This window comes from Procambarus clarkii, chromosome 38, assembly GCF_040958095.1.
Source record: "Procambarus clarkii isolate CNS0578487 chromosome 38, FALCON_Pclarkii_2.0, whole genome shotgun sequence".
Taxonomy (NCBI): Eukaryota; Metazoa; Arthropoda; class Malacostraca; order Decapoda; family Cambaridae; genus Procambarus; species Procambarus clarkii.
Genome location: NC_091187.1, coordinates 7,033,884 through 7,057,843, shown reverse-complemented (window position 1 = coordinate 7,057,843; position 23,960 = coordinate 7,033,884). Strand labels below are relative to the sequence as shown.

Sequence of the window (23,960 nt, the reverse complement as noted above, 5' to 3'; positions counted from 1 at the left end):
TTGCCAAACAGAATATAGAAAGTTTTGTCAATGTTAAGGGTGAGTTTGTTGGCAGTTAGCCACAGATGGACTTTATTAAGCTCAGTATTTACTGTGGCATTTAGAGCAAGGGGATCAGGACTGGAGTAAATGAAGGTTGTGTCATCAGCAAATAGAATTGGTTTGAGGTGTTGGGAGGCATTTGGAAGGTCATTAATGTAGATGAGAAAGAGGAGAGGGCCAAGTATGCTGCCCTGGGGAACACCAATGTTGATGGGTAGTGTGGGAGAAATTGTATTATTCACAGAAACACATTGGAGCCTGTCAGTAAGGTAGGATTTGAGGTATTGTAGGGAGTGTCCTCTGACACCATAATGATGTAATTTAAGAAGAAGGTTTTGGTGGTTGACAGTATCGAAAGCTTTACGCAGGTCCACAAATAACCCAACAGGGAACTCATTTTGATCAAGAGCTGTATGAATCGAGTTAAGCATACTAATAAGTGCATCGTTAGTGCTTTTTTTTTGGCCTGAAGCCATATTGGCAAGGGCTAAGTATATTGAGTTTGGCTAGATATGAGTAAAGCTGCTTATAGATTAGTTTTTCAAAAATTTTTGACAAGTTTGGCAGGATTGATATAGGTCTGTAGTTGTTAACATCTGTGAGATCACCACATTTGTGGACAGGCGTTACTCTCGCTTTTTTTAGAATATCTGGAAAGGTTTGGAGTTCAAGTGACTTGTTGAAGAGCAAAGCAATAGCAGGGGCTAAAGATCTGGAGGCTTTTTTGTAGATTAAAGTTGGTATCTCCTCAAGGGCACCAGACTTGGTTTTAAGGGAGAGGATTATCTCATTGACGTCAGTGGAATTAATAGGCTTTAGGTACAGAGACTGTGGATAGTTACCTGTAAGATAGTCCTTAATGTCAGTACTGGAAGATGGAATATTTATTTATTTATTTATTTATGCATATACAAGAATGTACATAAGGAATGTGAGGATACAAATATGGTAATTACAGTCTTGTAAAGCCACTAGCACGCGCAGCGTTTCGGGCAGGTCCTTAATCTAAGAAAATTTTAAGGAGGTAAATACTTGCAAAATTATAGACAAAAAATGATAACAGATTACATGAAATGAAAAAAAGATGAGAGAAAATTGTAGGTACAGTATATTAAAGCACATAGGTAGCTAAGATTGATTGCAATGACAGCTTGAATGGTAGTTGACAAAAAAATTGGTAGGCATAATACAGCAGAAACAATATAAGATTGGTTGCAATGACAGCTTGAATGGTAGTTGACAAAAATTGGTAGTCACAATACAGCATATGGCTAGCACATAAAAGAAGACAGCAATGAACACAATGATAAGGTTGTTTGAAATTACATAAAAATTAGGAGATTGGGTAACACTAGGTACAGAGCAAATTTAAAGCTCAGTGTAGGAAACTAAGAAGATGAAGTTAGGTACTTTTTGGTTTTGCTTTTAAATAAGGCAAAAGTTTTACAGTTTTTCAATTCACTAGGGAGTGAGTTCCATAAACTAGGTCCCTTAATTTGCATAGAGTGTTTACACAGATTAAGTTTGACCCTGGGGATATCAAAGAGATATTTATTTCTGGTGTGGTGATAATGGGTCCTATTACATCTGTCCAGGGAGAGTTTCAGAGCATGGTTTGCATTTAAGAACAGGGTTTTGTAAATGTAGTTGACACAAGAGAATGTGTGGAGGGAGTTAATATTTAGCAAGTTTAGGGATTTAAACAAGGGAGCTGAGTGTTGTCTGAAAGCTGAGTTAGTTATCATTCTGATAGCAGATTTTTGCTGTGTGATGATGGGCTTAAGGTGGTTTGCAGTGGTAGACCCCCATGCACAGATGCCATAATTAAGATAGGGGTAAATTAGTGCATAATATAGTGAGAGGAGAGCAGAGTTAGGAACATAATATCTGATTTTGGAGAGTATACCAACTGTCTTAGAGACTTTCTTAGTTATGTGTTGAATGTGGGTGCTGAAGTTGAGTCTCTTGTCTAGGAATAGGCCAAGAAACTTGCCATCATCTTTATTACTGATGTTAATGTTGTCTATCTGTAGCTGAATTGCATTTGATGATTTGCTTCCAAATAAGATGTAGTAAGTCTTTTCGATGTTTAATGTTAGTTTGTTCGTTGACATCCATAAGTGGACTTTTTTTAATTCATTATTCACAACATTATTTAGTGTATGTGGGTTGAGGTTTGAATAGATAAGAGTAGTATCGTCAGCAAACAGTATAGGTTTGAGAATATTAGAGACATTAGGCAGATCGTTTATATATATAAGAAATAGAAGAGGTCCTAAGATGCTGCCCTGTGGCACTCCAACGGTAATTGGTAGAGTGGACGAAGTTGTATCATTGATGGTTACATATTGGTGTCTGTCACTAAGATAGGATCGGATGTAGTCAAGGGCAAGGCCTCGGATTCCATAATGCTGGAGTTTAAGTAAGAGGTAGTTGTGATTAACAGTATCAAAGGCTTTTCTTAGGTCAATGAAGAGTCCAATCGGAAACTCATTTTTGTCAAGGGCTGAGTAGATAACGTCAAGGAGACTAATGATTGCATCGTTGGTGCTCTTTTGGGACCGGAAGCCAAACTGGCAGGGGCTGAGTATGTCGAATTTTACGAGGTAGGAATAGAGCTGTTTGTAAATAATTTTTTCAAATATTTTTGATAGAATGGGTAGATTTGATATTGGTCTATAATTGTTTATGTCCGCCGGATTGCCTCCTTTATGGACTGGCGTTACTCTTGCTTTTTTGAGGATATCAGGGAAGGTGTGAAACTCTATAGATTTGTTGAACAGTAGTGCTATGGGTGGGGCAAGGGCATGGGAGGCTCTCTTGTACACAATGGACGGAATTTCACTGGTGTTCCCTGCCTTGGTTTTTAGAGAGTGTATGATGGACACAACATCTGCCGGGCTGATTGGTGAAAGGAGAAGAGAGTTTGGATAGCTGCCTGAGAGATATGTGTTAATATGTGTCTGAGTCTGTGGGATTTTACTGGCAAGATTAGCACCAACCGATGAAAAGAAACTATTAAATTCATTTGCCATTTCTAAATCAGTTGACGGTATATCCCCCTCCTTGTAGAGTTTTATCTGGTTATGTGAGTGTTGCTTAGTTCCTAGGATACTAGAGATAGTTTTCCAAGTGTTTTTCATGTTGCCTTTTGCTTCATTAAATCTATTCACATAATATGCAAGTTTTGCCTTTCTTATGATACTGGTAAGCATTGATGAGTACCTTTTAGCTACTTCCTTTGAAACTAGGCCAATCCTAACTTTCTTCTCATATTCATGTTTCTTGTTGATTGAGTTGAGAATGCCACTTGTGAGCCATGGATTGTTTAATCTTTTGTCAGTTACTTGCTTTGTAAGAAGGGGACAATGAAGGTTGTAGAGGCTTAGAGTTTTGGAGAGGAAGAGGTTAGCTAATGAATTTATATCATGGGTATTATTGAATTCAGAATCCCAGTTAATATTGTAAAGTGCCTCTGTAAGATTGTCTAAAGCTGATTCACTGTGTAGCCTAAATGAAAGTTTCTTGCTTTTTGGTGGTGTTATGTCCATGTTCGCTATGAGAAAGGTAGGATAGTGGTCAGTTGTTCTGTCGTAGATTATACCAGATACAAGGGGAGCTGTTATGTTTGTCCATATGTGGTCCAAGGTAGTGGCTGATGTTTGAGTGACTCGGGTAGGTTTGGTGATTGTGGGGATTAGCATACAGGAGTTCATGCTGTTAAGGAAATAGTCAACTTGAGAGCAATTTTGTTGACCCAGGTCAATATTAAAGTCTCCTCCCAGAATGATGTGGTTTTTGTTGAGATTGTTGTTTATAATAAGATTCCTTAGGTTGTCTGAGAAAGAAGCTATGTTAGTATTGGGAAATCTATAGATGGCTCCAATAGTCAGGGAGGATTTAAGGGATTTAATTGTAAACTGAGCAAAAGTATATTCACAGTAGTCATCTCTGTCACTAATAACACTGTTGCAGATAAATGTATCTCGGTAATATATAGCTGTGCCACCACCTTTTTTATTAGGCCTACAGTTATGAATGGCTTTATAACCAGCTAAGTTGTAGAGTTGGGTATAGTCTTTATTTAGCCAAGTTTCTGTTAAAATAATGAACGATAGGTTAGTACCTAGTGCTGTGAGTAGTGCATTTAAATCGTCAAAATGTTTACCAAGTGATCTAACATTTTGGTTATAAACTGATAGACAGGTGCTATTTTGGAGTTTGTTTTTAGCCTGGTGTGCTGTGAAATACTTGCAATAATGATGATCAATGTGCTGGTTGGTATAGATATGAGACAGAAGATTTTGATCAGGATCAATATCAGTGTGCATAGAGATGCAGAGGGATCACGATACAAGATACACGATAAAGCAAAACACAAGAATAAGAGCAGATACAATAAAATAGTAACAATTTAGAAGTAAAATAAAGATCCAATAGATAGCCAGGGAGGACACAGAAGTTACATAAAATAAAACACAAAAAATCAGTAGAGACTGACAATATAAATGTAAAATAAAAAATAATAAGAAAAATAATAATCATAAAAAAATGATCTTGAAGATAATTAGCTTAGTAATGGTTAATTAACAGGGTAATAAAAAGCCCTAGGTTTAGTGACAAGGGGATTAACTAAGAACAAATAATTAAGAGTATAAAACAGGCAAAGATGACAAACAAAAAATAAAGTAAAAATTAAAATAAAAATAAACACCTTTGGAAAGGAAAGGCAGAGCTTAAGTACACTTTGGTTGTATGTGAGACTACAAATTATGTTCTGGTTATTCAGCTGATATCCCACAGTCATCCAGGAAAGAAGTGAGGTGTGCTTCTGTGGTTATGACATAAGTTTTTCCAGAGTCAGTCTTCCTAGCTATTATTTTACCATCGCGCACAAAACAATGTTTAATAGCAGTGGATCTATTGCGAATTCCACGTAGTTTAAATAAGAGATTTTGTCTGAATCTGGTAAGACATTCGTTCACATAAACCTTGGATTTCATAGCGACTGCAGCAGTGATAAGGTCTGACTTGCGGGAGCAGCTATCTAACTTCACGCGTATCCTTCTGTTGTTTGCACCAGATGATTTGGTACCCACTCTATAAGCTATCATTATCAAAATATCATTAGCAAGGGATGAACCAATGGAAGAGAAGAACCTATTGAACTCAATAGCCGAATCCGAGGCTGAAAGCTGACCATCGTTATTAGACAGGAGTGTTGGTTTGTTAATTATAGACTTCTTTGATCCCAATATTTGTGAAATTGTTCTCCAAGTTTGTTTAATGTTGCTCTTTATTTGGGTAAATTTATCTTCGTAGTATTTAGTTTTGGCTCGTCTAATTATCTTAGATAGCAATAATGAGTAATTCTTTGAGAATTCTTTGGAGACAATTCCTAACCTATACTTCTTCTCAAGGTCATGTTTTTTATTAATAGATTTAAGTATTCCCTTTGTAAGCCAGGGATTGTTAAGCCTTTTGGTTGTGACTTGTTTTGTAAGCATAGGACAGTGGGTATTATAAAGGCTAAAAGTTTTTTGAAGAAAAGATTGAACTGCTAGGTTGATGTCCTCTATGTTACCTAACTCGGACTCCCAGTTGACATTATCAGTAGCAGTTATAAAATTGTCTATAGCAGTTTCATTGTGTAGTCTAAAACGTATCTCTCTTGACTCAAGAGGTGGTTTGCTAATGTTAGTTAAGAGAAATGTGGGGTAATGGTCTGTAGTGCTATCGGTGATTATACCTGAAGTAAGCGGAGAGGTTATGTTTGTCCAGATGTGATCTAGAGTCGTGGCAGTGCTATCAGTGATTCTAGTAGGTCTAGTGATTAAGGGTATGAGGAAGCAGGAGTTCATACAGTTGAGGAAGCTAACAGCAGTAGGGTGTTCTGGCTCGCAGAGGTCAATATTAAAATCCCCTGCAATAATTAGGTGGTTTTTGTTCAGTCTGTTATCAAGTATTAGATTTCTAAGGTTTGAGTTGAATTCGGACACATCAGTGTTAGGAATTCTATAAACTGCACCCACAGACAGGACAGACTCGGCACCCTTGACTCTGAAGCTGGCGAAGATATACTCCCCATAGCAGTCTCTAGTTCTAATTTCTTTTAAGCATGTTAGTTCTTGGTGGTAGTAAAGAGCAGTGCCACCACCTCTCTGAAGTTGACGACAGTTGTGAATTGCTGAGTAGTTAGGCATTTTAAAGAGTTGAGTAGTATCCTCTTTCAACCATGTTTCAGTAAGTATAATAAAAGAGAATTTGTTGTCAATAGCTTCAATCAAGGCACTAACATCATCGAAGTGTTTACCTAGGGATCTAACATTCAAATTGATTACAGAGATATTGTGATTATGAGTTACTACATTGTTTACATCATGTGCTGCAAAATATCTGCAATTTAGATCATTAAAGTGATTATTGTTATAGATAGTGGATAAGAGATTAAGTTCTGGGTCTATACTTGACTGCATTAAAAAAAGCTGAATGCAGGAAAAACAAGGAAAGAAAGGCAGATTACAAGGTAGAAATAAGCTATAAAATAGGGAAAAAAAAAAATGTACACAATACTGTGCAAAACAACCACAAAAGGGGCTTACAGGGGTACAATGGAGTAAGGGAGTATGGCTAGGCTAGGAAACCTAGGTAATAAATGAGATTAAAGAAAAAAACATATAAACATGGACTATACAAAACACAAGATATAGATATACAAAACAAAAATCTAAACTAGACTAAGCAATACAAAAACAAATTGATCAAAAATGAAAAATGAGGTAGATTGCTTACAAGTGCTCTCAGGTACACTGTAAGTAACAATAGATAGATAATATATATCAGTATAGATAAGAATGTCACGATACAATAAGATGAGCAGTTACAGGAACAGATGAAAGCAAATCTGCTGTAAAATAGAAAGTAATTATAGCAAAACACAACAATATAATAATATAGCAATACAATAAGAGCTTACAAAGTATTGAGTCTGCTAAATTAGAGAATAATTATGGCAAGACACAACAATAAATGCAAGCAAACAAAAGAATTGAAACAATTAGAGGTAGAATTAAGGTCACTAGATAGCCATGGAGGATACACAAGTTTGGTGGAGAGAACAAAAAATCAGTAGAGACTAACAAGATGAATGTATAAAAAAATTTGACAAATGATAATTGTAAAGTAAAATAATCTTAAAGATAAAAAAATTTATTAAGCTAAGTTTTAACTTATAATTAGTATGAATTTAATTAAAAGAACAAAAATGAGATCAATAATTGATTTCAATAAATGATATAGATCAATACAAATAAATTTAAAATATAATTGGAATAGGGTAAGATTAGATTTAAGAGTAAAATTTTACAATGAAACTGAGGTAGATGCTTGCATAAGTGCATGGAGACTTGATGGTTTATTTAGGAAATTATATGAATGAGAGAACATTAGGTAAAAGGTAAGGCAGAGACAGCACCTTAGACAAAGTTAGATTAAGTTAGGTTAGGCTCAGGCACTGAAAGAGTTATTTTAAGTACTGGCATTGGTTGGGTTCAGGTTTTCAGATATACCACAATCACTTAAGAAGGCCAGGAGTTGTTGGTCACATTTTATTTCATATCTTTTTCCTGTAGCTTCTTTCTTCGCAAAAATCGTACCATTCCTTGTGTAGCACTGCTTGATAACACCAGGGTTTTGTTTGCGAATTTGGCGCAGCCTGTAGAGGAGGGATCCACGCTGCTTTGTAAGACACTCATTTATATAGAGGTTGGTTTTTTGCTTAGCAGCTGATTGTATGAGGTCAGACTTCACAGAGGGATTTGCAAGTTTGATGAGCATTCTCCTAATGGTACGGGGATTGTTTTTATCTAACCTAATAGCCGATTTGATTTGAACATTGACACTGATCTTTGAATTAATTAGGGTGTTGGCTATGTTACAGCAATCCTCACCTTGTTGTTCATCAGGTAGATCAGTAGAGCTAATTATCAGGGAGTCATGAAGTTGTTGTTGCTCTTGGTCATCTTCAGAAGCCGCCTGGTGAATCTGAAGGAGATTGATCTGTTTTTCCAGCTTTTGAAGGAGGTCACTTTGAGCTGAGTGGGTTTCTTCGGCCTGAATCTTACGTATTTGTTCCATTGCACCATTTGCAACAGTTTGTATGTTGTGAATTTCTTGGTTGTTGTTCGTCGACGATTCAAGGAGGCGGTCTATGGTATGTTGTTGTCGGATGACTGTGGCTTGGAGGGCCGAAATAGCTTCTGATTGCATTTTCACAAGGTTGTGCAGTTTCTGGAGCCATGGATTACTTCGGAGAGGTTTGAAGTTTGGACAGGGAGCCATAGATTGAGTGAATTCTACAGCTAGAGATTCGAGTGAGTGAGTTGAATGGGGGGAGTGAGGAGGGGGAGCGGATGCTGTGTTTACCAACATCGGCGGGGATTGCAACGTTGCCAGTGTTTCATTCAGAAATCTAGGAGTAATGGAACCAGAGCGAGAGGCACCCCTACCTTGCTTGGTGTTATGTTTGGGCATGTTTTCGACGAATAGATTCTTGGTAGCGTTTCTAAAGGTAGATACTTGGTGAATTGTAGTAGGGATGCCTAGCGTATAGGGAACACTTGGCTGAAGGGTCGTAGAAAGGCAGGCGAAAAATGGTTAATTTTGGTTGATTACTGTTGAGGTTCACTGTGAGTTATGGCATATTAAGTCTCCATGCACTTAACTCGTGCTAGGCAGCAGTTAGGCCATGCAACGTTGAGTGGAGACGAAATACCACGAATTTTCAGCAGCAGTGTCGGAGCCGGTACCACCCGCCTGGCGTTTCCCGCCAGAATCAAACGTAAAGGCAGGGACAGTAATCTTAAGCAAGAGGCAAGGGGGGTGGGGGGCCGTACTCCGCGCCTATCACAGCCTAGCTGAGTTACTTGATAACTTAATGGCAAACAATAGTTAAACAATCACAATTGCAAAACCAGTAAGAGTAAATAACATGCAGCTTGACCCGCATAAATTGCAGTAATAAATTGAGGTAAATTAATGGTAGGCAACACCAAGATAATCTTAAAGTCAAAGGCATGAGGCTTGTAACTCAGGAACTAGCACAACCTAGGTTACTTTACTTAATAAATAACTCAATACAAGAAGCCAGAGTTTTAATAAGATAATAAAACATGTACGGGGGCAATGCATAAATTGTAATAATAAATTGCAGAGAGAAACAAATCGTAGTTGCAAGCCCAAGGAAGGTAACAGCAAGAGGCTTGGACCTGCATCACGGGTCCAAGATAAATAAACTGCGGATAAATAAATTGTGAGGCATAACACATTGTAACTGAAAGACAATAGTATAATATTTTATATAGCCAGCGTTTAGAGTAGAGTAAACAACAGCACGAATAGGAGCTGGCTTGAGCATTAAATGTCCTGGAACAACAATAACAGCACTACCCAATATATAAACATAGGCATGGGGCGAATGCAAAGGTAGAATTACAGTAAATATTGTAGCGTGAGGAAGCACGCCATGACTAACAGTCAGACTGTAAAGAAGCACTTATATAAAGAACGTAAATAATAAATAACGGCACAACAGAAGTCGCCCAACAGCATACCTCACGTCAAGTGGTTGAGGGAGCTTAAGGTACAGGGCTGAGCAGATGGGGGAGGTGGGGTGGTGGACAGGCCTCCCGAATGTGCTTCAAATAACAGCCACCTACTGGAGAAAAACCAGTGCCCCATAACACCGAGGGTCACCTCCCCCTCTAGGACCACTGCACTTGCATTTGGTCACCAAGGCTGAACCAACAGGCGTGCTTCAGGGCGTGCGCGCCAACACAGAGACAAACACTGGTCCGGCGCGCCAACAACACAAACACTGGTCCGGCGCGCCAACACAAACACTGTTCCAGCACGCCAACTACACAAACACTACCTTAAATGTTGAGAAGGGCAGGACGCCCCTGACGGGTCGCTCCGAGACGTTGTCGATAGGAACTGGTGTAGGGTCCATGCTGGGGGAACAGTTGAGCAGGCTAAACTTCTGTGTTTATGACTCGCTGAGCAGCAGTGAGCCGTTTTGTAAGAGAGCAGCTGCTGGCTTGTCGTGAAGAGGGCCCCGCAGTCTCCGTCCAGGTTTATATAACCTCGGCTCGTTGCGCGCGCAGCTTGGGGCAGTTAAAGTCAGCTTTCAGACATCCGTTTTCTCTTCCACTCAGAAAACCCACCGTTTTAGGAAAACAGTGTTCTTTTTTTTTGAGATATATACAAGAGTTGTTACATTCTTGTACAGCCACTAGTACGCGAAGCATTTCGGGCAGGTCCCTGGAATACGATCCCCTGCTGCGAAGAATCGTTTTTTCATCCAAGTACACATTTTACTGTTGCGTTAAACAGAGGCTACAGTTTTGGAATTGCGCCCAGTAAATCCTTCCCGGCCAGGATACGAACCCATGACATAGCGCTCGCGGAACGCCAGGGGAGTGTCTTACCACTACACCACGGAGACTGTATGGTGTAGTGTTGGTTGTAGTTTGTTGGTTGGTGTATGGTGTAGTGTTGGTTGTAGTTTGTTGGTTGACATCCATAAGTGGACTTTTTTTAGTTTATTATTAACAACATTATTTAGTGTATGTGGGTTGGGGTTAGAGTAGATGAGGGTAGTATCATCAGCAAACAAAATAGGTTTCAGAATGTTAGAGACATTAGGCAGATCATTGATGTATATAAGAAATAGAAGAGGTCCCAAGATGCTGCCCTGTGGCACTCCAACAGTTATTGGTAGAGTGGGAGAGGTTATATTATTGATGGCTACACATTGGTGTCTATCACTAAGATAGGATTGGATATAGTCCAGTGCATGGCCTCGGATTCCATAATGATGGAGTTTACATAAGAGGTAATTGTGATTTACAGTACCAAAGGCCTTTCTCAGGTCAATGAAGAGTCCAATCGGAAACTCATTTTTGTCAAGGGCTGAGTAAATTATATCAAGGAGACTAATAATTGCATCGTTGGTACTCTTTTGGGAGCGGAAGCCAAACTGACAGGGGGTAAGAATGTCGAATTTTACGAGATAGGAGTAGAGCTGTTTGTAGACAATTTTTTCAAATATTTTTGATAGTATGGGTAGGTTTGATATTGGTCTATAATTGTTTATGTCTGCCGGATTACCTCCTTTATGAACTGGCGTTACTCTTGCTTTTTTAAGGATATCAGGGAAGGTGTGACACTCAAGGGATTTGTTGAACAGCAGAGCTGTAGGTGGCGCAAGAGCATGGGAGGCGCTCTTGTATACAATGGATGGGATTTCACTGGTGTTCCCAGCTTTGGGTTTTAGTGAGTGTATAATGGACACAACATCTGTCGGGCTGACTGGTGAAAGGAGAAGAGAGTTTGGATAGCTGCCTGAGAGATATGTGTTGATATGTGTCTGAGTCTGTGGGATTTTACTTGCAAGGTTAGCACCAATCGATGAAAAGAAGCTATTAAATTAATTCGCTATTTCTAAGTCAGATGACAGTGTAAGGCCATCCTTAGAGAGTGTTATCTGGTTGTGGGAGTGTTGTTTAGTTCCTAGGATATTAGAGATGGTATTCCATGTGCTTTTCATGTTGCCTTTTGCTTCTTTGAATCTAGTCATAATATGAAAGTTTAGCTTTTCTTATGATACTGGTAAGCACTGATGAGTACCTTTTAACTACTTCCTTTGTAACTAGGCCAATCCTAAATTTCTTTACATATTCATGCTTTTTGTTGATTGATTTAATTATGCCACTTTTGAGCCATGAAGATCAAATGTCAGTAATCAAAGAGCAGTCGGCCTTAATAATGAACCTGCAAGGTTCATTATTATCTTTGCAGAATGAAGCTGGAGCCTTACTCAAGAACAATCAAGATCTATCTACCAAAGTCGTCCACCTCGAACAAGAATTAAACCTTCTCAGGAACACAGTTACTAACTTTAATCCAGATGAAACCACTAGAAAACAGGAAGAAATATTGCAACAGTTTGAGAACCATCTGAACAACCTACAACAACAACACACTGTTACCCAAGAAGAAACAGACCAACATAAACTACTTGAGTCTGTAATTATCTCTTCACATGATTTTCCCCATGAAACTGATGGAGAAGACTGTGCTGCCATCGTGATCAAGGTATTGCAGGATAAGTTAAGATATTCAATCCAAAAAAATGACATCAAATCAGCTTATAGAGTGGGTACCAAATCATCTGGTACAAATAACAGGAGAATACAAATAAAAGTAGATAGCTGCTCCCACAAGTTTGATCTTATCTCATCTGCAGTCGCAAGTAAATCCTCTGTTTATGTGAAAATGTCTGACCAGGTTCAGGCAAAATCTCTTTTTTAAACTGTGTGGTTTCTGCAAAAATTCCCCTATAATTAAACACTGTTTTGTGCGAGATGGTAAAATTATAGCTAGGAGGTCTGACACTGGAAAAACCTATTCAATAACCACAGAAGCTCACCTTAATTCTTTCCTCAGTGACTGTGGGATAACTGCTGTGTAGCCAGAATTCAAATTATAATCTCAATTAACTAGCATTGTGTACTTTAGCTCTGCCTTTCCTTTCAAAAGGTTTTAACTTTAGTTAAAAAAAAAAATAAAATAAAAAATTTGTTCATCTCTATTATTGTCTTCTTTCTTTTTACTCCCATGTTCCATAGTACACTGGCTTTGCCTGTGTCCTCTAGCATTAACTTCATTATCCAGTGTTCCTGAGTGTATCTCTATTTAAACTACCTCATTTTATTTTAGTGTAACTTTAGTATTCAACTATAGTGTACTTATAATAGTATAGTAAGCAAGCTTTTCATTTTATAGATTTCATAATTGCTTTTTTTACTTTTTTGGTCATCTATTGTTTACTAATTATTCTAGTTCATTTTTTACATTCCTAGTTCCCATTAAGCTTTTATTACTTAAATTACCATTAAGTTTATATTACTTTAGAATTTTTATTCTACTTCTTTGTTTTCTATTTTGTAATTTGCCATTCTTGCCTTGTTTTCCTGCAACCAGCCTTTTTATGCAGACAAGTATAGACCCAGAACTAAACCTCTTATCCACTATCTATGACAATCATCACTTTAATGATCAAAATTGCAGATATTTTACAGCACATGATGTAAACAATGTATTAACACATAATCACAATATCTCTGTAATCAACTTGAACGTTAGATCCCTAGGTAAACACTTCGATGATGTTAGTGCCTTGATTGAAACTATTGACAACAAATTCTCTTTTATTATATTTACTGAAACGTGGTTGAAAGAGGATACTACTCAACTCTTTAACATGCCTAACTACTCGGCAATTCACAACTGTCGTCAAATTCAGAGAGGTGGTGGTACTGCTCTTTACTACCACCAAGAACTAACATGCTTAAAAATAATAAGAACTAGAGACTGCTGTGGGGAGTATATCTTCGCCAGTTTCAGAGTCAAGGGTGCCGAGTCTATCCTGTCTGTGGGTGCAGTCTATAGAATTCCTAACACTGATGTGTCCGAATTCAATTTAAACCTTAGAAATCTAATACTAGTTAACAGACTGAACAAAAACCATCTAATTATCGCAGGGGACTTTAATATTGACCTCTGCGAGCCTGAACACCCTACTGCTGTTAGCTTCCTCAACAATATGAATTCCTGCTTCCTCATACCCTTAATCACTAGACCTACTAGAATCACTGATAGTACTGCCACGACTCTAGATCACATCTGGACCAACATAACCTCTCCGCTTACTTCAGGTATAATCACCGATAGCACTACAGACCATTACCCCACATTTCTCTTAACTAACATTAACAAACCACCTCTTGAGTCAAGGGAGTTAAGCTTTAGGCTGCACAATGAAACTGCTATAGACAATTTTATAACTGCTGCTGATAATGTCAACTGGGAATCCGAGTTAGGTAACATAGGGGACATCAACCTAGCAGTGCAATCTTTTCTTAAAAAAATTCTTAGCCTTTATAACACCCACTGTCCTATGCTTACAAAACAAGTCACAACCAAAAAGCTTAACAATCCCTGGCTTACAAATGGAATACTTAAATCCAATAATAAGAACATGACCTTGAGAAGAAGTATAGGTTAGGAACTGTCTCCAAAGAATTTTGAAAGAATTACTCGTTATTGCTATCTAAAATAATTAGACGAGCCAAAACTAAATACTACGAAGATAAATTTACCCAAGTAAAGAGCAACATTAAAAAAACTTGGAGCACAATTTCACAAATATTGGGATCAAAGAAGATTTTAAATAACAAACCAGCACTCCTGTTCAACAACGATGGTCAGCTTTCAGCCTCTGATTCTGCTATTGAGTTCAATAGGTTCTTCTCTTCCATTGGGCCATCCCTTGCAAATGATATTCCATCTTCCAGTACTGATGTTAAGGACTATCTTACAGGAAACTATCCACAGTCTCTGTACCTAAAGCCTACTAATTTCACTGACGTCAATGAGATAATCCTTTCCCTTAAAACCAAGTCTAGTGCCCTTGAGGAGATACCAACTTTAATTTACAAAAAAGCCTCCAGATCTTTAGCCCCTGCTATTGCATTGCTCTTCAACAAGTCACTTGACCTCCAAACCTTTCCAGATATTCTAAAAAAAAGCAAGAGTAACCCCTGTCCACAAATGTGGTGATCTCACAGATGTTAACAACTACAGACCTATATCAATCCTGCCTAACTTGTCACAAATATTTGAAACACTAATCTACAAGCAGCTTTACTCTTATCTAGCCAAACACAATATACTTAGCTCTTGTCAATATGGCTTCAGACCCAAAAAATGCACTAACGATGCACTTATTAGTATGATTAACTTGATTCATGCAGCTCTTGATAAAAATGAGTTCCCTGTTGGGTTATTTGTGGACCTGCGTAAGGTTTTTGACACTGTCAACCACCAAAACCTTCTCCTTAAATAACATCATTATGGAGTCAGAGGACACTCCCTGCAATACCTCAAATCTTACCTTACTGACAGGCTCCAGTATGTTTCTGTGAATAATTCAATTTCTCCCACCCTACCCATCAATATTGGTGTTCCTCAGGGCAGCATACTTGGCCCCCTCCTCTTTTTCATCTACATTAATGACCTGCCAAATGCCTCCCAACACCTCAAACCAATTCTATTTGCTGACGACACAACCTTCATTTACTCCAGTCCTGACCCCCTTGCTCTAAATGCCACAGTAAATACTGAACTAAATAAAGTCCATCTTTGGCTAACTACCAACAAGCTCACCCTTAACATTGACAAAACTTTCTATATTCTGTTTGGCAATAAATCCTCTAATCAAATAAATCTCAAAATAAACAATACCCAAATTTGTAACAAATTAGATGGCAAGTTTCTTGGCGTTCTCATTGGCCACAAGCTGAATTCCAGGGACACATTCTAAATATATCAAAAAAAGTTTCAAAAACTGTTGGCATTCTTTCTAAGATCAGATATTATGTACCCGCCCTGCCCTGGTGACTCTCTATTACTCCCTCATCTATCCATATCTCAACTATGGTATTTGTGCTTGGGGTTCTACTACCCAAAATCATATACGTCCTCTAATTATGTGCTCACCTAGATGTGCTCACATCTAGGTGAGCACATCTAGGTGAGCACATCTAGGTAAGTACATCTAGGTAAGCACATCTAGGTGAGCACATCAATGCCATTAAACAACCTGTCCCGAATTTTTTTTATTTATTAAGTACTAAGTGTATATCTTGATATACCTTATAGAATTCCAGAGAACGACTGTGTAGAGTTTCCTTCGATTAAATATATTCAGATCCTTGATGTTTATAAAATATGTTTTTGTTCGATTCCGGAAGTGGAAGTAGTTGGGCAGCGTTCCTTCACTCTGTCCTCACATCCCAGCTCATCTTAATGATCCTTCTATGTGCTATATAATTATAGTGGCCTAGTACTTTCACCTCATACTTACCTTACCTTACCTTACATATTTTTTTTTAGTTTTTCCTCGTGGATTTTTGCTTCTCAGGCCTCAACTGTCAGTTGATGATGTATGATGAAGTGAATGAACATATGAGTGTTGAGTTCTTCATTAGGCAGGAAGCGTCGTGGCCAGACTGGGAGGTCGGACCCGGTGTTCACGCGGTCACCAGTTGGACCCGGTGTTCACGCGGTCACCAGTTGGACCCGGTGTTCACGCGGTCACCAGTTGGACCCGGTGTTCACGCGGTCACCAGTTCCAACTCTATATATGACATGTTAGCTTCCGTTTTTCCATATATTACGCAGATAAAACTTTAGTTTTAATCTAAAACTGTTTTTCATCTGTTTAATCAAATTTTACAAATTCAATCACGTTTTATTTACGAATTCTAGTAACTTTTATATATATTATATAATTTGTTATTATTATAGCATTACGAAACAGTTAAAACTTGGGGTGAGTGTTGCAACACAGCAACAACGTAGTGTGAGTGTTGCAACACAGCAACAACGTGTTGTGAGTGTTGCAACACAGCAACAACGTGTTGTGAGTGTTGCAACACAGCAACAACGTGTTGTGAGTGTTGCAACACAGCAACAACGTAGTGTGAGTGTTGCAACACAGCAACAACGTAGTGTGAGTGTTGCAACACAGTAACAACGTAGTGTGAGTGTTGCAACACAGCAACAACGTAGTGTGAGTGTTGCAACACAGCAACAACGTAGTGTGAGTGTTGCAACACAGCAACAACGTAGTGTTAGTGTTGCAACACAGCAACAACGTGTTGTGAGTGTTGCAACACAGCAACAACGTGTTGTGAGTATTGCAACACAGCAACAACATAGTGTGAGTGTTGCAACACAGCAACAACATAGTGTGAGTGTTGCAACACAGCAACAACATAGTGTGAGTGTTGCAACACAGCAACAACATAGTGTGAGTGTTGCAACACAGCAACAACATAGTGTGAGTGTTGCAACACAGCAACAACGTAGTGTGAGTGTTGCAACACAGCAACAACGTGTTGTGAGTGTTGCAACACAGCAACAACATAGTGTGAGTGTTGCAACACAGCAACAACGTGTTGTGAGTGTTGCAACACAGTAACAACGTAGTGTGAGTGTTGCAACACAGTAACAACGTAGTGTGAGTGTTGCAACACAGCAACAACGTAGTGTGAGTGTTGCAACACAGTAACAACGTAGTGTGAGTGTTGCAACACAGCAACAACGTGTTGTGAGTGTTGCAACACAGCAACAACGTAGTGTGAGTGTTGCAACACAGCAACAACGTAGTGTGAGTGTTGCAACACAGTAACAACGTAGTGTGAGTGTTGCAACACAGCAACAACGTAGTGTGAGTGTTGCAACACAGCAACAACGTAGTGTGAGTGTTGCAACACAGTAACAACGTAGTGCGAGTGTTGCAACACAGCAACAACGTGTTGTGAGTGTTGCAACACAGCAACAACGTAGTGTGAGTGTTGCAACACAGCAACAACGTGTTGTGAGTGTTGCAACACAGCAACAACGTAGTGTGAGTGTTGCAACACAGCAACAACGTGTTGTGAGTGTTGCAACACAGCAACAACGTAGTGTGAGTGTTGCAACACAGCAACAACGTAGTGTGAGTGTTGCAACACAGCAACAACGTGTTGTGAGTGTTGCAACAAAGCAACAACGTGTTGTGAGTGTTGCAACACAGCAACAACGTGTTGTGAGTGTTGCAACACAGTAACAACGTGTTGTGAGTGTTGCAACACAGCAACAACGTGTTGTGAGTGTTGCAACACAGCAACAACGTAGTGTGAGTGTTGCAACACAGCAACAACGTAGTGTGAGTGTTGCAACACAGCAACAACGTAGTGTGAGTGTTGCAACACAGCAACAACGTGTTGTGAGTGTTGCAACACATCAACAACGTAGTGTGAGTGTTGCAACACAGCAACAACGTGTTGTGAGTGTTGCAACACAGCAACAACGTGTTGTGAGTGTTGCAACACAGCAACAACGTGTTGTGAGTGTTGCAACACAGCAACAACGTAGTGTGAGTGTTGCAACACAGCAACAACGTAGTGTGAGTGTTGCAACACAGCAACAACGTGTTGTGAGTGTTGCAACACAGTAACAACGTGGTGCGAGTGTTGCAACACAGCAACAACGTGTTGTGAGTGTTGCAACACAGCAACAACGTAGTGTGAGTGTTGCAACACAGCAACAACGTAGTGTGAGTGTTGCAACACAGCAACAACATGGTGTGAGTGTTGCAACACAGCAACAACGTAGTGTGAGTGTTGCAACACAGCAACAACGTAGTGTGAGTGTTGCAACACAGCAACAACGTGGTGTGAGTGTTGCAACACAGCAACAACGTAGTGTGAGTGTTGCAACATAGCAACAACGTAGTGTGAGTGTTGCAACACAGCAACAACGTAGTGTGAGTGTTGCAACACAGTAACAACGTAGTGTGAGTGTTGCAACACAGCAACAACGTGGTGTGAGTGTTGCAACACAGCAACAACGTAGTGTGAGTGTTGCAACACAGCAACAACGTGGTGTGAGTGTTGCAACACAGCAACAACGTGTTGTGAGTGTTGCAACACAGCAACAACGTGTTGTGAGTGTTGCAACACAGCAACAACGTAGTGTGAGTGTTGCAACACAGCAACAACGTGTTGTGAGTGTTGCAACACAGCAACAACGTAGTGTGAGTGTTGCAACACAGCAACAACGTGGTGTGAGTGTTGCAACACAGCAACAACGTAGTGTGAGTGTTGCAACACAGCAACAACGTAGTGTGAGTGTTGCAACATAGCAACAACGTAGTGTGAGTGTTGCAACACAGCAACAACGTAGTGTGAGTGTTGCAACACAGCAACAACGTGGTGTGAGTGTTGCAACACAGCAACAACGTAGTGTGAGTGTTGCAACACAGTAACAACGTAGTGTGAGTGTTGCAACACAGCAACAACGTGTTGTGAGTGTTGCAACACAGCAACAACGTAGTGTGAGTGTTGCAACACAGCAACAACGTGTTGTGAGTGTTGCAACACAGCAACAACGTAGTGTGAGTGTTGCAACACAGCAACAACGTAGTGTGAGTGTTGCAACACAGCAACAACGTGTTGTGAGTGTTGCAACACAGCAACAACGTGTTGTGAGTGTTGCAACACTGCAACAACGTGTTGTGAGTGTTGCAACACTGCAACAACGTGTTGTGAGTGTTGCAACACAGCAACAACGTAGTGTGAGTGTTGCAACACAGCAACAACGTGGTGTGAGTGTTGCAACACAGCAACAACGTAGTGTGAGTGTTGCAACACAGCAACAACGTGTTGTGAGTGTTGCAACACTCACAAAACACCATTCACATATGTTGCAAAACTCACAACATGTGCATATGCATTCGTGTATGCTAAATAAAAGAAAAATCTTAACCTAATGTATTCGTCATATATACTGATGTATGCCTGTCTTCTCTAATCTTTCAACTGGGGTTCCTACCTTGCGATCATTACTAAAACAAACATGAACATTTCAAAATCAGCTTAAGGTATCAGTAATACTTAAGTAATAAACAAGATGAAAGACTGATAATTAGAGTGAGAACAACTAAATGCGCACATGAAGGTACTCATCTATTTGTGCTTGCGGTAGTGTACAGGTGCCTGAGCCTATTGGGCTCTATCATATCTACACTTGAAACTGTGTATGGAGTTTGCCTCCACCAAATTACTTCCTAATGTATTCCATTTGTCAACCACTCTGACACTAAATAATCACTACACACGACCGTGGTATGATATGTGATCACGTCTAGGTGAGCACATCTAGGTGATCATCTATGCCTATAAACAGTAAGATTATAGGCATAGTTGATGTGCTCACCTAGATGTGCTCACCTAGATGTGCTCACCTAGATGTGTTCACATAGATGTGCTCACCTAGATGTGCTCACCTAGATGTGCTCACCTAGATGTGCTCACCTAGATGTGCTCACCTAGATGTGTTCACATAGATGTGCTCACCTAGATGTGCTCACCTAGATGTGCTCACCTAGATGTGCTCACCTAGATGTGCTCACCTAGATGTGCTCCCCCTAGATGTGCTCACCTAGATGTGCTCCCCCTAAATGTGCTCACCTAGATGTGCTCACCTAGATGTGCTCCTCCTAAATGTGTTCACCTAGATGTGCTCACCTAGATGTGCTCACCTAGATGTGCTCCCCCCTAGATGTGCTCACCTAGATGTGCTCACCTAGATGTGCTCACCTAGATGTGCTCCCCCTAAATGTGCTCACCTAGATGTGCTCACCTAGATGTGCTCCTCCTAAATGTGTTCACCTAGATGTGCTCACCTAGATGTGCTCACCTAGATGTGCTCCCCCCTAGATGTGCTCACCTAGATGTGCTCACCTAGATGTGCTCACCTAGATGTGCTCACCTAGATGTTTCTACCTGTATGTGCTCACCTAGATGTGCTCACCTAGATGTTTCTACCTGTATGTGCTCACCTAGATGTGCTCCCCCTAAATGTGCTCACCTAGATGTTTCTACCTGTATGTGCTCACCTAGATGTGCTAACCAAGATGTACTCACCTAGATGTGCTCACCTAGATGTTTCTACCTGTATGTGCTCACCTAGATGTGTTCACCTAGATATGCTCCCCCTAAATGTGCTCACCTAGATGTTTCTACCTGTATGTGCTCACCTAGATGTGCTAACCAAGATGTACTCACCTAGATGTGCTCACCTAGATGTGCTCACCTAGATGTTCCTACCTGTATGTGCTCACCTAGATGTGCTCACCAGTAAGACACATAGTGGTGATGTACCATGGGAGAGTGTGCCTGTAAGACACATGGTGGTGATGTACCATGGGAGAGTGTGCCTGTAAGACACATGGTGGTGATGTACCATGGGAGAGTGTGCCTGTAAGACACATGGTGGTGATGTACCCTGGGAGAGTGTGCCTGTAAGACACATGGTGGTGATGTACCATGGGAGAGTGTGCCTGTAAGACACATGGTGGTGATGTACCATGGGAGAGTGTGCCTGTAAGACACATGGTGGTGATGTACCATGGGAGAGTGTGCCTGTAAGACACATGGTGGTGATGTACCATGGGAGAGTGTGCCTGTAAGACACATGGTGGTGATGTACCCTGGGAGAGTGTGCCTGTAAGACACATGGTGGTGATGTACCATGGGAGAGTGTGCCTGTAAGACACATGGTGGTGATGTACCATGGGAGAGTGTGCCTGTAAGACAAATTGTGGTGATGTAACATGGGAGAGTGTGTCTATACAACACATGGTGGTGATGTACCATGGGAGAGTGTGCCTGTAAGACACATGGTGGTGATGTACCATGGGAGAGTGTGCCTGTAAGACACTTGGTGGTGATTTACCATGGGTGAATGGGCCTGAAAGATACAATGTGGTGATGTACTATTGGAGAGTGTGCCTGTATGTTACGGCCCTATTGGGTCGCAACCGGGTTCTTCTCTGATGTTATTAGAGTTTGGGTATCCGGCCCCAAGTTAGTAGTGGCTTTCAAGGGGTGTGTTCCATAACGCAAGTAAATTAAAGGGGAAGGGATACAAATGCACTGCTTTTCTATATATAGGCGAATCTACCCTGGCCACAGGCCAGCCAAATCACAGTCCCACTGGGTGCACCGTCGTGGAGGCCTTCAACCCCAAATCCAGCCTGTAGCTGGCAGGTTCTGATCATCTCCGCTGTGTAGGCCACTCCACGATCGATACTAGGGTTGCGAGCCCTAGGCAGGAGCCTCGTGTGAATCCGCAGATCACTCTCCTTTCTCAGCACCACAGTGGCTAGTCTCTTCCAGCAGCCAGCCCCGGATAGGACGATTCCTGGTACTGCCACGTCACAGGCAGGCTAATACACTCAACAGTGTTAGTACGGGGGTGACTCACTGCTTCTGCAGAGCAAACTCATGAAGAGACCTTGGCTGCCTTGGGTAGACTGCCCATCGTCCATTACAGCAGTCCCAGGTCGACTCTGTAATCAGACACGTCATTAATACGGGGGACACTCTAGGGCACCTCACTCACAGGTTTAGACACAAACGTCCACCTATCCACTCCATAGATGGCGTTGCTGTCTAAGCGCCACCTCACCAGAGGTCAGCAGCGGCTACGTTACGAGCTGATTAAGACGGGAAACCAGCCCCTGTCGCCGGTATATCTCGTCGTCACTAGATGGCGTCGTCTATTTGGAGGGGTTTTCGGGAGTTGACTCACAGATGGCGTTGTCGTCAATGCTCCATGCTACGACGCTGGACTCGGGTTCGTAACACTGTAAGATGCCCTGCCCTGGTGACTCTCTATTACTCCCTTATCTATCCATATCTCAACTATGGTATTTGTGCTTGGGGCTCTACTACCCAAAATCACTTACGTCCTCTAATTATTCAACACAAAGCTGCTATTAGGACAATATCCAATTCTGGCCCCAGACATCACTCGGTACCCCTACTCAAATCCCTGAATATGTTAGACATTAAGTCACTGCACATTCTCTCATGTGTATTATACATATATAAAACGCTAAACTGTAATGCCAATCCTGATCTCAAAAGCTTCATAGAAGGTTGTAACAGAACCCATGAGCACCACACCAGAAATAAATACAGTTTTGATATTCCTAGAGTACGACTTAATCAAACCAGAAATGCTCTACAAATCAAGGGGCCCAGAATGTGGAATGACCTTCCCAACCATGTTAAAGACAGTACCTCTCTCAACCAGTTTAAGTTAAAAACGAAGCTATACCTAATAAATTCCCTGTAACCTACCTTACCCCTCTATTGTCAACCCATGTATGTTTTTTTTTTTGTTTTTGTTTTTCAAATCAACGCCGTTTTAATGTAATTTTCTGTAATAATTTGTAATTGTATTTGTGCTGTTTTTTCAACAATGTTCCCCCCTCTTTTACCTCTATTTTTATTTGTACTCAACGCATTTTTTTCTTTTTACCCATTAGTTTTAAGCTTTAGTCAGTAGTGTTTTTTCCTGCCCGAAACGTTTTGCGTAATAGTGGCTTTAGGCATTGTATGTACTAGCTCTATCTATAAAGCCAACAAACTTTGTAAAATCTCTTTATGTATGTACCTTTGCCTAAATAAAAATTATTATTATTATTATTATTATTATTATAAGATACATTATGGTGATGTACCATGGGAGTGTGTGCTTGTAAGATACATTATGGTGATGTACCATGGGAGAGTGTGCCTGTAAGATACATGGTGGTGATGTACCATGGGAGAGTGTGCCTGTAAGATACATGGTGGTGATGTACCATGGGAGAGTGTGCCTGTAAGACACATGGTGGTGATGTACCATGGGAGAGTGTGCCTGTAAGACACATGGTGGTGATGTACCATGGGAGAGTGTGCCTGTAAGATACATGGTGGTGATGTACCATGGGAGAGTGTGCCTGTAAGACACTTGGTGGTGATGTACCATGGGAGAGTGTGCCTGTAAGACACATGGTGGTGATGTACCATGGGAGAGTGTGCCTGTAAGATACATGGTGGTGATGTACCATGGGAGAGTGTGCCTGTAAGATACATTGTGGTGATGTACCATGGGAGAGTGTGCCTGTAAGACACATGGTGGTGATGTACCATGGGAGAGTGTGCCTGTAAGACCCATGGTGGTGATGTATCGTGGGAGAGTGTGCCTGTAAGACCCATGGTGGTGATGTATCGGGGGAGAGTGTGCCTGTAAGATACATTGTGGTGATGTACCATGGGAGAGTGTGCCTGTAAGACACATGGTGGTGATGTACCATGGGAGAGTGTGCCTGTAAGACCCATGGTGGTGATGTATCGTGGGAGAGTGTGCCTGTAAGACCCATGGTGGTGATGTATCGTGGGAGAGTGCGCCTG

The 23,960-nt window shown here is 40.6% G+C and overlaps 1 pseudogene; it reads left to right on the top strand.

Annotated features, from left to right (window-relative positions):
• Nucleotides 1-23,861: 23,861 nt before the first annotated feature.
• Nucleotides 23,862-23,960, top strand: part of LOC138372152 (voltage-dependent T-type calcium channel subunit alpha-1G-like) — a 30,221-nt pseudogene continuing 30,122 nt past the window's right edge.